We start from the raw sequence: 13272 nt of genomic DNA, 5'->3' as shown, positions 1-13272 counted from the left end.
AACATGACGCTTGTAACGCAACAAATCTATAGATCTACAGGTAATTTCAGGAGTAACCCAAGGAAGTGTGATAGGAACTTTTTTGTTTACAACGTGTATAAATGCTCCAGTAGAAAGCGTCGGATGCTCCTTAAGACAGTACGCATATGACGAAGTTGTCTACGTATAACAAAGTAGCGACGCCAGAAGAGAGTATCGATTTGAAGAATGACCTGCAGAGGACTGATAAATGATGCAGTCTCTGGGAGTTGACCATGAACATAAATAAATGTAACATACTGCGCATACATAGAGAATCCACTACTGTACAGCTACACTATTGATGACAAACCGCTGGAAGTAGTATCTACCGTAAAACATGTGGGCGTAACTATGCAGAGCGACCGTAAGTGGAATGACAACATAAAACAAATATTCGAAAAAGCCGGTCAGACTGGGATTCACAGGAAGAATCTTAAGGAAATGTATCTTATCCACGAAGGGAGTGACTTATAAAGCGTTTGCTCGTCTCATTCTTGAGTATTGTGCATCTACCTGGGATCCCAACCTGATAGGACTGATAGAAGAGACAGAGAAGATCCAACGAAGACGGCAAGTTTCGTCACGCGATCGTTTAGTCGACACGAGAGCGTCACAGAGATGCCCACAGAAGGCCATTGGCAGAGACTACAATAGTGGCGTTGTGCATCATGGAGAGATTTAATATTGAAATTTCGAGACAGTATTTTGCGGGAAGAGTCTGACAACATATTACTTCCTCTCACATACTTCTCGCGTATTGACCAAGACGAGATAATTCGTGAAATTAGAGCCAATACAGAGGCCTACCAACAATCATTCTTCCCGCACGCCATTCGCGACTGGAACAGGGCTGGAGGGATCAGGTAGTGGTAGCGAAAGTACCCTCCGCCACACATCATTAGGTGGCTTGCGGAGTATGATGTAAACAGATGGATGGAAGTTATGGAACTCACTTAAACTTCATTTTTGCAGAGAATGCGAGTTTGCACTAGAAATACGCTGTAACGTTACTTTCGTTGCCCCACCGATCAAGTAATCAAGTAATCAGAGCACTTCACCTTGCGAGTACGTAACCAACTGGGAGAGGGGGGAGGGGAACGGACCCCCACCCCCGCTCAGCTAAATGATATTACACACGATCTAGTCGCCGTGTAGTGAAATGGAAAAAATGAAAATTATTTTGATTTTCAGTAATACGACGAAAAAGCGATACGCAATATCGTTGGCAAGGCCAATGATGGATTAAACCTATCTACAGATCCATAGCACTGCGGGCTACGGTCCATCCCCATTTTTCCAAGATCAGTTGCTGGCCTAACTTGAGCTCGGTTGTCGTTTTGTTAATCAGTTCATTTCTTATTTGCAGTTGAATTTAATGTAAGTGATACTGTTCGTTGTTTCCGCGCTGTGTACTGTTCTATAGTTTCTAATTATGGGTAAGTTTGTAACAAGATAGAAGAGGTAAACAGATTTTGATTCGTTCGTTAGCGTTGTTGTAAATTTAAAATATGTACGCACTACTATACTAGCCTACCAGAATTACCTAAGTATAGCAGTTTAACGTTAACAATGGAGATGTTATTTGGAGGCTGGTAGGACTTTGATGTAGCAGTATTCCACAAGATAGCAGAGCGGTTAGTATCATTACAAATAACACTAAATTCAAACCAGCGCACCTGAATTTGATTTTGTCGCCCAAAAATCGCGTTGGTCAGTAATAATATCGCGGTGACCGATGCTTTTCTTAAAAAAAAATAAAGAAAACAAAAAAAAATGTTGCTCAAACTAAAATATCGCCGGCCGGCCGATGTGGCCGAACGGTTCTAGGCGTTTCAATCCGGAACCGCGCTGCTACTACGATCGCAGGTTCGAACCCTGCCTCGAGCATGGATGTGTGTGATGTCCTTAGCTTGGTTAGGTTTAAGTAGTTCTAAGTCTAGGGGTCTGATGACCTCAGATGTTAAGTACCACTAACAGATTTTTTTCAGCAAGCTACTTGAACTTGTCAGAGCCTACTGTGGCCTGCGCTCCCTCCCTCTTTCGTCCAAAGGCTACACTAGTGTCCAAAATTAAAGCAACAAACCGCTATTTTCCCACCCTGTGTCTGATTCACGATATGATCATACAACTGTCAACAGATGTCCGTAGGGTCGTGTTGTGAACAGAAGATGGCATTCCGGTCAACGGCCAAGCCCGCGAGCACCTGTCAAACGGGGTAGTGTTTGTTGCCGGGTAGTCCCACAACCACAATCGCTGTGTGCACTTTCACAAACGGTGCAGTAGGGCACACAGAAGACGCCTAGCAAACTCTCTGCGGTGAAGGAGCACGGGGAGAATGGGAGCAGGACAGTCGCAAACTGATGTGGCCCGATGGCTTAATGTGACTCATTCTATACTTTCTCGGATGCTGCGACAGTTTATAGAGACCGAAACTGTATCCCGAAGACCAGGGCAGGGCTGACCACGTGTGACGTCAGAAAGAGAGGACCGCTACTTCACTGTAAAGGCGCGACGGTACCGCCTCAGTACTGCTCTGCAACTGGTATCTGACCACGCAGCACCCAATGGACGTGTTGTATCGAGGCAAACGGTAAACAGAAGTGTACGGCAGAGTGGCCTTTACTGACAGTGACCTGCTGTTTATTTACCTATGATGCGTCTTCACAGAAGGGAACGTCTACAGTGTAGTGGTCGACATGCCGCATGGACAGTCGAACAGATGGCCAATAATATTTTTGCTGATGAGTCCCGATTTGGTCTGGAGAGTGATTCTCGACGGATTTGCATCTAGAGGCCACGTGGATCACGATTTCAGGATTCAAACATTGTGGAAATAGACCAATATCTAGGAGAATTTCTAATGGTGTGGGCAGGGATTATGTTGACCACTCTGACACCTCTTTATGAAATTGTGCCGGTGAATCGGCAAGGTTTAACTGATGTCGGCCATCGTTACGAGATCCTGGGATCTCATGTACGATTTTTGTGAGGTGCTGTGGGCTCAGACTTCGTATTCAAGAACGATAATGCTCGACCTCATTGGGTATGGGTGGTTGCTGTTTTCTTGGAAACAGGAGATATTCCACTCCTGACGTGGCCTACTCGCTGTCCCGATCTGAATTCCATAGATCATGTCTTGCATGCACAGGGGAGTGGGGTTTCATCATATCACCATCCACCAACCACTCTCCATGAATTGCGAGCAGCTCTGCAAAAAGAATGGGCCTCATTGCCTCAACATGAAATTGATGACATCATTCACAGCATGCCCCATCGTTGTCAGGCCTGTATTGCTGCCACAGGCGGCCACAACTCATACTGTGCACTCTAACCAGTTGTCGGCACGTGTGCCCAAAACCTTTAAGTTGGAAAAAACAAAGAACATTTTTGTCTAACGTTATGATTGTTGCAGTTGTTTACGTTCTATATTCTACTCATTGTACCTACTTCACTATCACTTGCTAATAGTGTTTTGTGGCACAATAAATGCAATGTTGCAAAATTTCCGTTTATTGCTTTAGTTTTGGGCACCAGTCTATTTACGTACTTGAAATACTATAACAAATGAAGCTAGCAATTCCATGCACAATTAAATCTAAAAATATGCGTGCATTCATGCATTATCAAATGACTAAACATGCAGAATGAAAGGAAAAACAAGCACTTTCAGAATTCAGTCTTTAGTTGCGATGCATTCTATTTAATTTTGGAAGAATATACAACAACCAGTTTTTTCCAAATTCTCCTCCGACATGGGGTAGTTCTGTGTGTTGAGTGGCTAAGCTAGCATCCCTGGATTGTGGAGGCGAGGTGGTTTGGTGCCATCCGCCAGCAACCTTGAGAATGGTGTCTTGAGGTTTCCCATACTCAATTTGGTCGAATGGCGGGGTTGGTCGCATACTATAGGTGATAGCCAAATCCTTCAGAATACCTTTCTTTCCTGACCGATCCCAATTCCCCTAAAGACGCACCGATCTGCCTAAACGAAAAGAGTGGCTTGAGAGGCGAGACGACCATCTCTTTAGAGATTCCCGGCACCAAAAGCCATATGATAAGCAAAAATCCGAATTCTCCTCACTTAGTTTCATGCATGTGTCTGCCGGGACATTCTTTAATGCAGAAAATGATCATTCTTACACTGCGGGAAGTGTCGGATGTACACTTAAATGAGGAAATTTGGGAAAATGTAAGATTGAATAATTATAGAACTTTAGCATTTTCATCACCAAAAATTGTTTTAGTTTCTGTGTCGAACAAAGATCTCTTTATTCCAAGACCCTTGTAGGTAATAATCACAGCATTGCGAAAGATTCACTCGCCTCCGCTCCTGATAACTTGCTCGGCTCAACTCTAGACTGAAAGAAGAAGAGCGAAAAATGACCTACGAGTGTAGGGAGACTGGACCATGACTGCTTCTCGGTGGCTCGCCACAATACAGTACTCAAAAGTACAGAGATTATACACAGAAGAGCGAAGAAACTGGTACATCTGCCTAAAATCGCGTAGGGCCCCCCCTAGCACGCAGAAGTGCCGCAAAACGACGCGACATGGACTCGACTAATGTCTGAAGTAGCGCTAGAGGGAACTGACAACATGAATCGTGCAGGTTTGTCTATAAATCCGTAAGAATACGAGTGGGTGGAGATCTCTTCTGAACATGCATTGCAAGGCATCCCAGATATGCTCAATAATGTTTATGTCTCGGGAGTTTGGTTGCCAGCGGAATTGTTTAAACTCAGAAGAGTGTTCCTGGAGCCACTCTGTAGCAATTCTGGACTTGTGGGGTGTCGGATTGCCCTGCTGAATTGCCCAAGTCTGTCGGAGTACACAATGGACATGAATGGATGAAGGTGATCAGACAGGATACTTATGAAAGTGTCACCTATCAGAGTGGTATCTAGACGTACCAAGAGTCCCATATCACTCCAACTGCATACACCCCACACTTACCCCGGGGACTGGGTGTCTCTGTTGTCCTTATCATTTCATCATCATCATCATTCGTGACAGTGGCTAGATTGGATTGTGTAAAACTTGGACTGTGTAGGAAGTTGCGATTTGTACGGGTGTTGATGATCGCTCAAAGAGCACCCCACAAACCAAACATCATTATCATCCCACACCATTACAGAGCCTCCACCAGCTTGAATGCTGACATGCAGGATCCATGGATTCATGAGGTTGTCTCCATACCCGTACACATCGATCTGCTAGATACAATTCGAAACGAGATTCGTCCGACCAGACAATATGTTTCCAATCATCAACAGTCCGATGTCGGTGTTGGCGGGCCCAGTTGAGGCGTAAAGCTTTGTGTCGTACAGTCATCAAGGGTACCCACGTGGGCCTTCGGCCCCGAAAGCCCATATCGATGATGTTTCGTTTGATTGTTCGCAGGCTGACACTTTTTGATGGCCCAGCATTGGAATCGGCTGCAATTTGCGAAAGGATTGCTTTTCTGTCACGTTGAACGATTCTCGTCGTTTGTGGCGTTCCTGCAGGATCTTTTTCTGGCCGCAGCCATTTCGAGGATTTGATGTTTTAGCGGCTTGCTGATATTCATGGTACAGGGAGAATCTCTACTTTCATCCCTTCCTCAGAGATACTGTGTCCCATCCCTCGTGCGCCTACGGCAACACTCATTTAAATCTTGATAACCTACCATTGTAGTAGCAGTAACCGAACTAACAACTGCGCCAGACACTTGTCTTATATATATATTGTCCTTGATTTGGCCTCTTGCGCATGGACTACTCAGTTTCTATATTTTTGCTTATTTTTTCATAGTTCCACACAACTTCTTCCTGTTTTCTCGATTGATCTATGTTCAGTTTTTCAAGGCCTATCCACTGTGCCAACTTATAACTAAATCTCAGATGTGCGATGGGGAGGTTCCCTTGTAAGTATCTCCTTTCTTGCTAACCCGTATTCCCCTCGACAGAAACTTAATGTCGTAGATGGTACGCCCTTCAACCTGTCTCAGGAGCTGAAGACTCTGTTAAAAATAACAAGAAGGTTCTCGTAACATCCTTTCTCTTTCATAATGAAGCAACATTTTTTTTTTGTAAATGCTACAGTGAACAGAGGCATTGTCGGAATCTGTGACACATAATACCTCCATATTATCATGCAGCACTTCGTGACTTTAGGAAGGACATTGCGATTAAAATTTGCAGAACCGTATTATTCGAGGAACAGACTACCGAGACATGCTGTGAAACTGACTCGAACCGCAACTATACTGGAGAGCGAAAGAAACTGGTACACCTGCCTAACATCATGTAGTGCCCCGCGAGCACTCAGCAGTGCCCCAACGTGACATGAACTCGACAGATGTCTGAATTAGCGCTAGAGGGAACTGACACCATGATTCGTGTAGGGTTGTCCGTAAACCAGTAAGAGTACGGGGAGGTGGAGGTCTCTTCTAAACAGCAGGTTGGAAGGCATCCCAGTTATGCTCAATAACAGTCATGTCTGGAGAGTTTGGTGGCCAGCGGAAGTGTTTAAACTCAGAAAAGTGTTCCTGTAGCCACTATGTAACAATCCCCGACGTGTGAGGTATCGCGTTGTCCCTCTGGAAATGGCGAAGTCCGTCGGAAAGCACAATGGACATGAATGGACGCAGATGATCAAACAGGATGCTTACGTACGTGTCACCTGTCAGAGACGTATCAAAACGTATCAGGGGTCCCATATCACTCCACCTGCACACGCCACAAGCCATAACAGAGCCTCTACCAGCTTGAACAGTCCCCTGCTGACATGCACGCTCCGTGGAGTCATGAGGGTTGTCTCTATACTCGTATACGTCCATCCGCTCGATACAATTTGAAATTAGACTCGCTCAACCATGCAACATGTGTAAGTAGCCTGTTTGTATGTTGGCAGCGCTATAGACTGTATTAATATCGCTGACAGCGCTCTGCGCCCTCGGCAGGAGGTTCTGTGTTTGGACGGACTAGCAGTTAGTGAGTGGATAGGGAAGTGTATGGACATGATATTCTTAGTGGAGACTCTGTGGTGGTAGTACATGCATTGTAAAGTGAGATTAAATGATGTGTTTATCAGAAAATACGCAAGGAAAAGTATGATTTTGGATATTTGGTTGATAATGTTTGGGCAGTGGAGTTATTGACAACTATATAATATTTAGAACTCGATGTCCCATGAGTGAGGTAAAATATTCTAAATACATCTTTCTTTCGCTAACCATATGCCTCCTAGTAGTTGTAGTCTATAGTAGTTAGAATCTTTTCATTTACCCGGCTGTAGTTGCTACTTGCTGTAGTTCGTGTTATTAAGATTTTCTGTGAGTGACTTATGAAAAAGAATGGGGTTTGCACTGTTGGGATTCCTGATTGAAATGAGTTCGGCAATTAACAAAGTTGTAGGTAGTTTCATATTTCTGTAATTTCATATTTTTTGGTTATGTATTCTTGTTAGGATTTGACCAGCTAGGTTAGCCGAGAGCGCTAATGCGTTGCTTCCTGGAATCAGGTAGGCGCGCCGGCCCTGGATCGAATCCGCCTGGCGGATTATCGACGAAGGCTGGTGTGCCGCCCAGACTGGATGTGGTTTTTAGACGGTTTTCCACATCCCACTAGGTGAATACTGGGATGGTCCCCACGTCCCACCTCAGTTATACGATTCGCAGACATCTGAAACACATTGGCAGTATTTCACGATTTACACTACACGCAGACAGCTGGGTACACTAATTTCGTCACAGGGGGTATGAGGTGGGGGCAGAAAGGGCATCTGGCCTCCGCTTAAAACTAACCATGCCAAATCCGTACTTAACCCTGCCAACCCTGTGCATGATGGGGGACAAAGGCAGTAGCAAAAGAAGAAGAAGAAGAAGAAGAAGAAGAAGAAGATTCTTGTTAGAATTTCTTGCAAGTCAGCGCCATTTTTCTGTGTTAATTATTGAAAGCCATGTTGTCGATGTATAGCAGTCAGATTGCGTTGGGCTTGTATATTGTCGGTAATAAATGAATAGGTTAAGTCTGAGTTGTCTTTGTCATTGGAAAATTCTGTAGGTCAGTGTTTAATAAAGAAATAATTAAAGAAGTGGTTTCACATGTTTCCAGTCATCAACAGTCCAATGTCGGTGTTGACTGGCTCAGGCGAGGGGTAAAGCTTTGTGTCGTGCACACATCAAGGGTACATGTGTGGGCCGTCGGCTGGGAAAGCGCGTATCGATGATGTTTCGTTGAATGGTTTGCAGGCTGGCACTTGTTGATGGCTCAACATTGAAATCTGCCGCAATTTTCGGAAGGATTGCATTTCTGTCACGTTGAATGATTCTCTTCAGTCGTTGGTCCTATTCTTGCAGGATCTGTTTTTGGCCTCATCGATGTCGGAAATTTGATGTTCTACCTGATTCCTGATATCCACGGCACACTCGTGAAATGCTCGCATGGGAAAATGGCCACTTTTCGCTATCTCGGAAATGCCGTGTCCTGTCGCTTGTGCGCCAACTGTAGCACCGCGTTCAAACTCACATAAATCCTGATAACCTGTCATTGTAGCAGCAGTAACCGATCTAACAACTGCGCCAGACACTTGTTGTCATATACAGGCGTTGCTGCCACATCTCCGTAGTCTGCCTCTTTACATATATCTGTATTTGAATACGCATGCCTATAGTAGTTTCTTTGGCGCTTCCGTGTCGATACTGACACTGTGGAACTTGTCTGCCCACATGGTGGTGTTCACCCGACACCCATCCCGATGTCTGCGGATTCTTGAAAGTGGCACTGGGAAAGCGAATGAATCGGTTCTCATGAGGACAACGTCCATAAGTTGGTAATGTGGCAGTAATGGCCGGCCGGGTGGCTGAGCGGTTCTAGGATCTTCAGTCTGGAAACGCGCGACCGCTTCGGTCGCATGTTCGAATCCTGCCTCGGGCGTGGATGTGTGTGATGTCCTTACGTTAGTTAGGTTTAAGTAGTTCTAAGTTCTAGGGGACTGATGACCTCAGATGTTAAGTCCCATAGTGCTCAGAGCCATTTGAACCATGGCCGCAATGCACACACGACTGAACACCCCTGCGATTTTTTTTGTACGGAGCCATCTAAAAGATTCCGTGTTTATGTCACCTGATCTGCGAGGTCGTATAAACAACGTGCCTGAAGAGGTTAATATGAACATTTTATGACATGTATAGGACGAGTTTGATTTTCTGCAAAATTCAACTAGTCGGAATGTATTGAACACTTGTAGCTTCCTCTGCATGGCTACTAAGCTCACGTATATTACGTTAGGCCTCTTGGGATTCTCCTGTGCGAGTAGGTTTTAAGCACAAGCAGCTAAAGAACATTACAATAACGACGGCAGAGTTTACACCGATCTTGGGAGTCCTTACGCACGATCACACGGTTCCGGAGGAAAACATTGTCATCTACTCGAACTCTAAATCTATGTTCGCTCTTCTGAAACATTTTCATTTAGGGCATAAAAACCACCCTATAACCTACGAGACAATAGCATGCATAAACTAATTGGAAATGTATTGGGTTAAATCGCACGTCCGCAGTCCTGGGCAACGAGATTGCTGACGGCATTACTAAAAATGCGGCGATCTCAGGCATAGGAAACTGTACTCACATTCCAGCAAAGAGTCTATAATCGATTTACAGGAAGAGAATTTGAAATGGGTGGACAAAAAATGACAAGCTTCTCAAACAATTAAAGGAAAATATTACCCGCAAATAACAACAGTATTACCAACAAGACATTATTGACATGGAAACACTTGTACACGGACAATTGCAATTACCATAGCACGGCTGAGGATCAACAACTGCCACTTTGTACAGCACCACGTTAACTCCATTGACGATTTTTTGGCAGAGAGGGCGCATCAGTTTATCCTGGATTGAGGCTCATCGTCAGATGTAGAAGTAACTTCGGATGTGCCCCAGGGAAATGATTTGAGACCCTTGGTATTCACGTTGTCTATTAATGACCTTGCGAAAAATAACCTCATACTTTTTGCAGATAATGTAGTTATGTATAACGCGGTACTGTCTGAAAGAAGCTGCGGAAGTATTCAATCATGTCTTGCTTTAAATTCGTGTAATGTAACATTGCAAATTTTATAACACGATCCATAACATCAGATGATGACAGGGTAAGAATGTTGAAACCAGTCACCCTGGAACAATAAAAGTTTCTACACTGCGATCGCGGACTACGAAGTTCTTCATTTCCAACCATACCAATTGCTCGGCAGCATACCATGTGTACCTTACAGAATATCTTGATGAGATTTCAAAGTGAAGTAAAAATTGACAACTTGCTTTAAATGTTCAGAAATGTAAAATTGCGCACTTCACAAAACGAAAAAACATAGTACCCTGTGAGTACATCATCAATAAGTCGCAGCTTGAATTTGCCAATTTATACAAATACCTGGTGTGACACTTTGTAGAGAGATGAAATGGAATGATGGTATAGATGTGAGTATAGCAGGTGGTAGACTTCGGTTTCTTGGCAGAATACTGGGGAAATGCAATCAATCTACAAAGCAGATTTCTTACAAATCATTCGTCAGACCCATTCTAGAATATCGCTCAAATGTGTGGGACCCGTACCTAACAAGACCAACAGGGGATATTGAACGTAAGCAGAGAAGGGCAGCATAAATGGTCACAGGTTTGTCTTATCCGTGGGGGAGTGTCACTGAGATGCTGAAGAAACTGAACTGGCAGATTCCTGAAGATAAACGTACACTATTCCGAGAAAGCTTAATGACAAATTTTCAAGAACCGGCTTTAAATTATCATTCTAGGGTATACTACAACCCACTATGTATCGCTCACATAGGGATCGTGAGGACAAGATTACCAGCAGATAAGGAGATGCTACCGTCGTTCTACAGAAGCCAGATTACGGCAGTAAGGTGCGACAACTTCCAGATGACCCGGCATACGGGCCAGTAGAAAGGGACCCCTCTGACAAGGTGTATAAGAAGGCCACGGCTCTTCTAAAGGAAACTGGCCTTCCAGAAAAGACCGTTAAGCATCTAAGGGCTAAAGCACCTGTACCTCATAGACTTTATGGCCTGCCTAAGGTGGACAAGGAAACGGTTCCTCTACGTCCAATAGTCAGCAACATGTACGCAGCCACCAACCTCGCTGCTCAACACCTTAAGAAGATGCTCTCGGCATACGTGGCGAAGTGTGTGCATCACATTCACAACTCAGAGGATTTCCTACAACGCCTCAGGCAGCTACAGATCACGGACTCTGACATAATGGACAGTTTTGACGTGGTCTCCCTGTTCACCTACGTACCGCTTAATGATTCACTTGAGCTGATTGGAGAAAAGTTCGATGGTGCTCTCCTGGACTTATTCAGGCACATAGTGACCTCAACGTACTTGCTATATGGGAGTCAGTTCTACGAGCAAACTTAAGTGTTGACAATGGACAGAATCCCATCACCGGTGGTGGCCAGTCTCTTTATGGGAAGACTTGAAGAGGACGCCCTTACATCGGTCCCAGATCAACCAAAATGCATGTTCAGGTACGTGGATAACACCTTTGTCATATGGCCCCACGGGAGGGAAAAGCTCGATGTTTTCTTGGACCACCTAAACTCACTCCACCCTAACATTAAATTCACTATGGAACTGGAGAAGAATGGACTACTCCTAAATGCGCTAGTTAAGAGGAAGGCAGATTGTACCTTCAGTCACAGCGTGTACCGCAAACTCACTTACACCGACCACAGAAAAATGGTGTACTCATACCTCTGGTTCACCAGGCACGAACTCTGTCAGTTTCTGATGATTTGGCGACGGAGATAGAACATCTGCAATCTGTGTTCTATAAAAATGGATACTCTTCTCGAGGTGTTCAAAAGGCACTGTGCCCTGTTTCCTCGCCAGAGATTCCTGAAGAAGTACAAAAACAAACGCAGAAGGTTGCATATTTGCCCTATGTCGGGCCGATATTTGCCAAAATTAGCAGTATTCTCCTCAAACATAATATCAAAAGCGTGTTCTAATCACCCACCAAGTTTAACACTGCTAATGCGTGTGAAGGACGACCTGCGTCTACAGAAACCGGGCGCTTACCAGTGCCATGTGAATGTGGTATGGCATACATCGGCCAGACGACTAGGACCGTTGACATCAGGTGCAAAGAGCACAAAAGGCACACCAGACAGAGACATGAAACCAAGTCAGCGATTGCAGAGAATTGTTTAGAACTCAATAATTCTATGAAGGATAATGATACCAATATTTTAACACAAACATCGGGATATTGGGACAGCGTCATCAAGGAATATATTGAGTTTAAGGTCGTAGAGAATCTCATTAACCGTGACACCGGTTTCCAGCTGAGCTCAGCTTGGAACCCGGCACTCGATCTTCTGAAGGCGCAACGGAGGCAACATCAAGAAGACCACAAGGGACACAAATGTGAAGATGGAGTTCGAGAAAACAGCCCACTATATGTAACAAAGGACGCACGTGAAATGGTACTCGGACAACAGAGACAATACCTGAGGACGTTCTTCCGAGTCTCGAGCGGCAATTTGAACGCCATCGCCCTGAAAATAACACTGCAGCCGCTCCTGGCGGGCAAGGACTTCGGACGGAATGCATAACACGACACACCACGGCAACAGAACGTCCCAGATCACAGGAGGACTTAAATGACGACAGTCGGAAGAAAAAACGTCGAGTTCAGCTTGGACGTCATTCAGAACTTAATACAACAAGACTGACAGTGGATAATAGCCACCAAGTACACGCACAGCTTTCGGAACAGCCGCGATTAGAAAAAAAAGGCTATAGGCGCTGCTATTGGTCGTCGCACATCACGGACAAAGCGCCTGATACGGCGCGGACCGCTGGCGGAGCGCCTAGCACAACACAGGCATGAATACCGGAACCAGCATCAGACAGCACCTAAAGAAAACTGCGAGTCACGCAGTTGAAATACTGTGCAGGAAAGACGCGAATAACCGGCATAAGCCTGATTATTCAACATGACAACGTCTCGCCGGGAAAGCCTAAAGAATTACAAGATTAAATTAATTATAGCACATGCAGAAGCATTAAAACAAACGTTCTTCCCACGCTCCATACGTGAATAAAACCTACTAACTTGTACAATCGAAGTACCCTCTGCCATGCACTTCACAATAATTTGTATACATGTATATGTATGTAGAAGTAGTAGATGAGACAGCGGTGAAGTGGAAGACACAAACTACATATTTTTGGATGCATCA

The 13272-nt window shown here is 44.7% G+C and overlaps 1 protein-coding gene across 1 annotated transcript in view; it reads left to right on the top strand.

Annotated features, from left to right (window-relative positions):
• LOC126419040 (rabphilin-3A) overlaps nucleotides 1-13272 on the top strand; it is a 1076902-nt gene that overhangs the window by 542347 nt on the left and 521283 nt on the right. The window lies entirely within an intron of this gene.

Source organism: Schistocerca serialis, chromosome 9 (genome assembly GCF_023864345.2).
Source record: "Schistocerca serialis cubense isolate TAMUIC-IGC-003099 chromosome 9, iqSchSeri2.2, whole genome shotgun sequence".
NCBI classification, from domain to species: domain Eukaryota; kingdom Metazoa; phylum Arthropoda; class Insecta; order Orthoptera; family Acrididae; genus Schistocerca; species Schistocerca serialis.
Note: the sequence above shows the minus strand (reverse complement) of the source record. Positions and strands in the feature narration are given on the sequence as shown.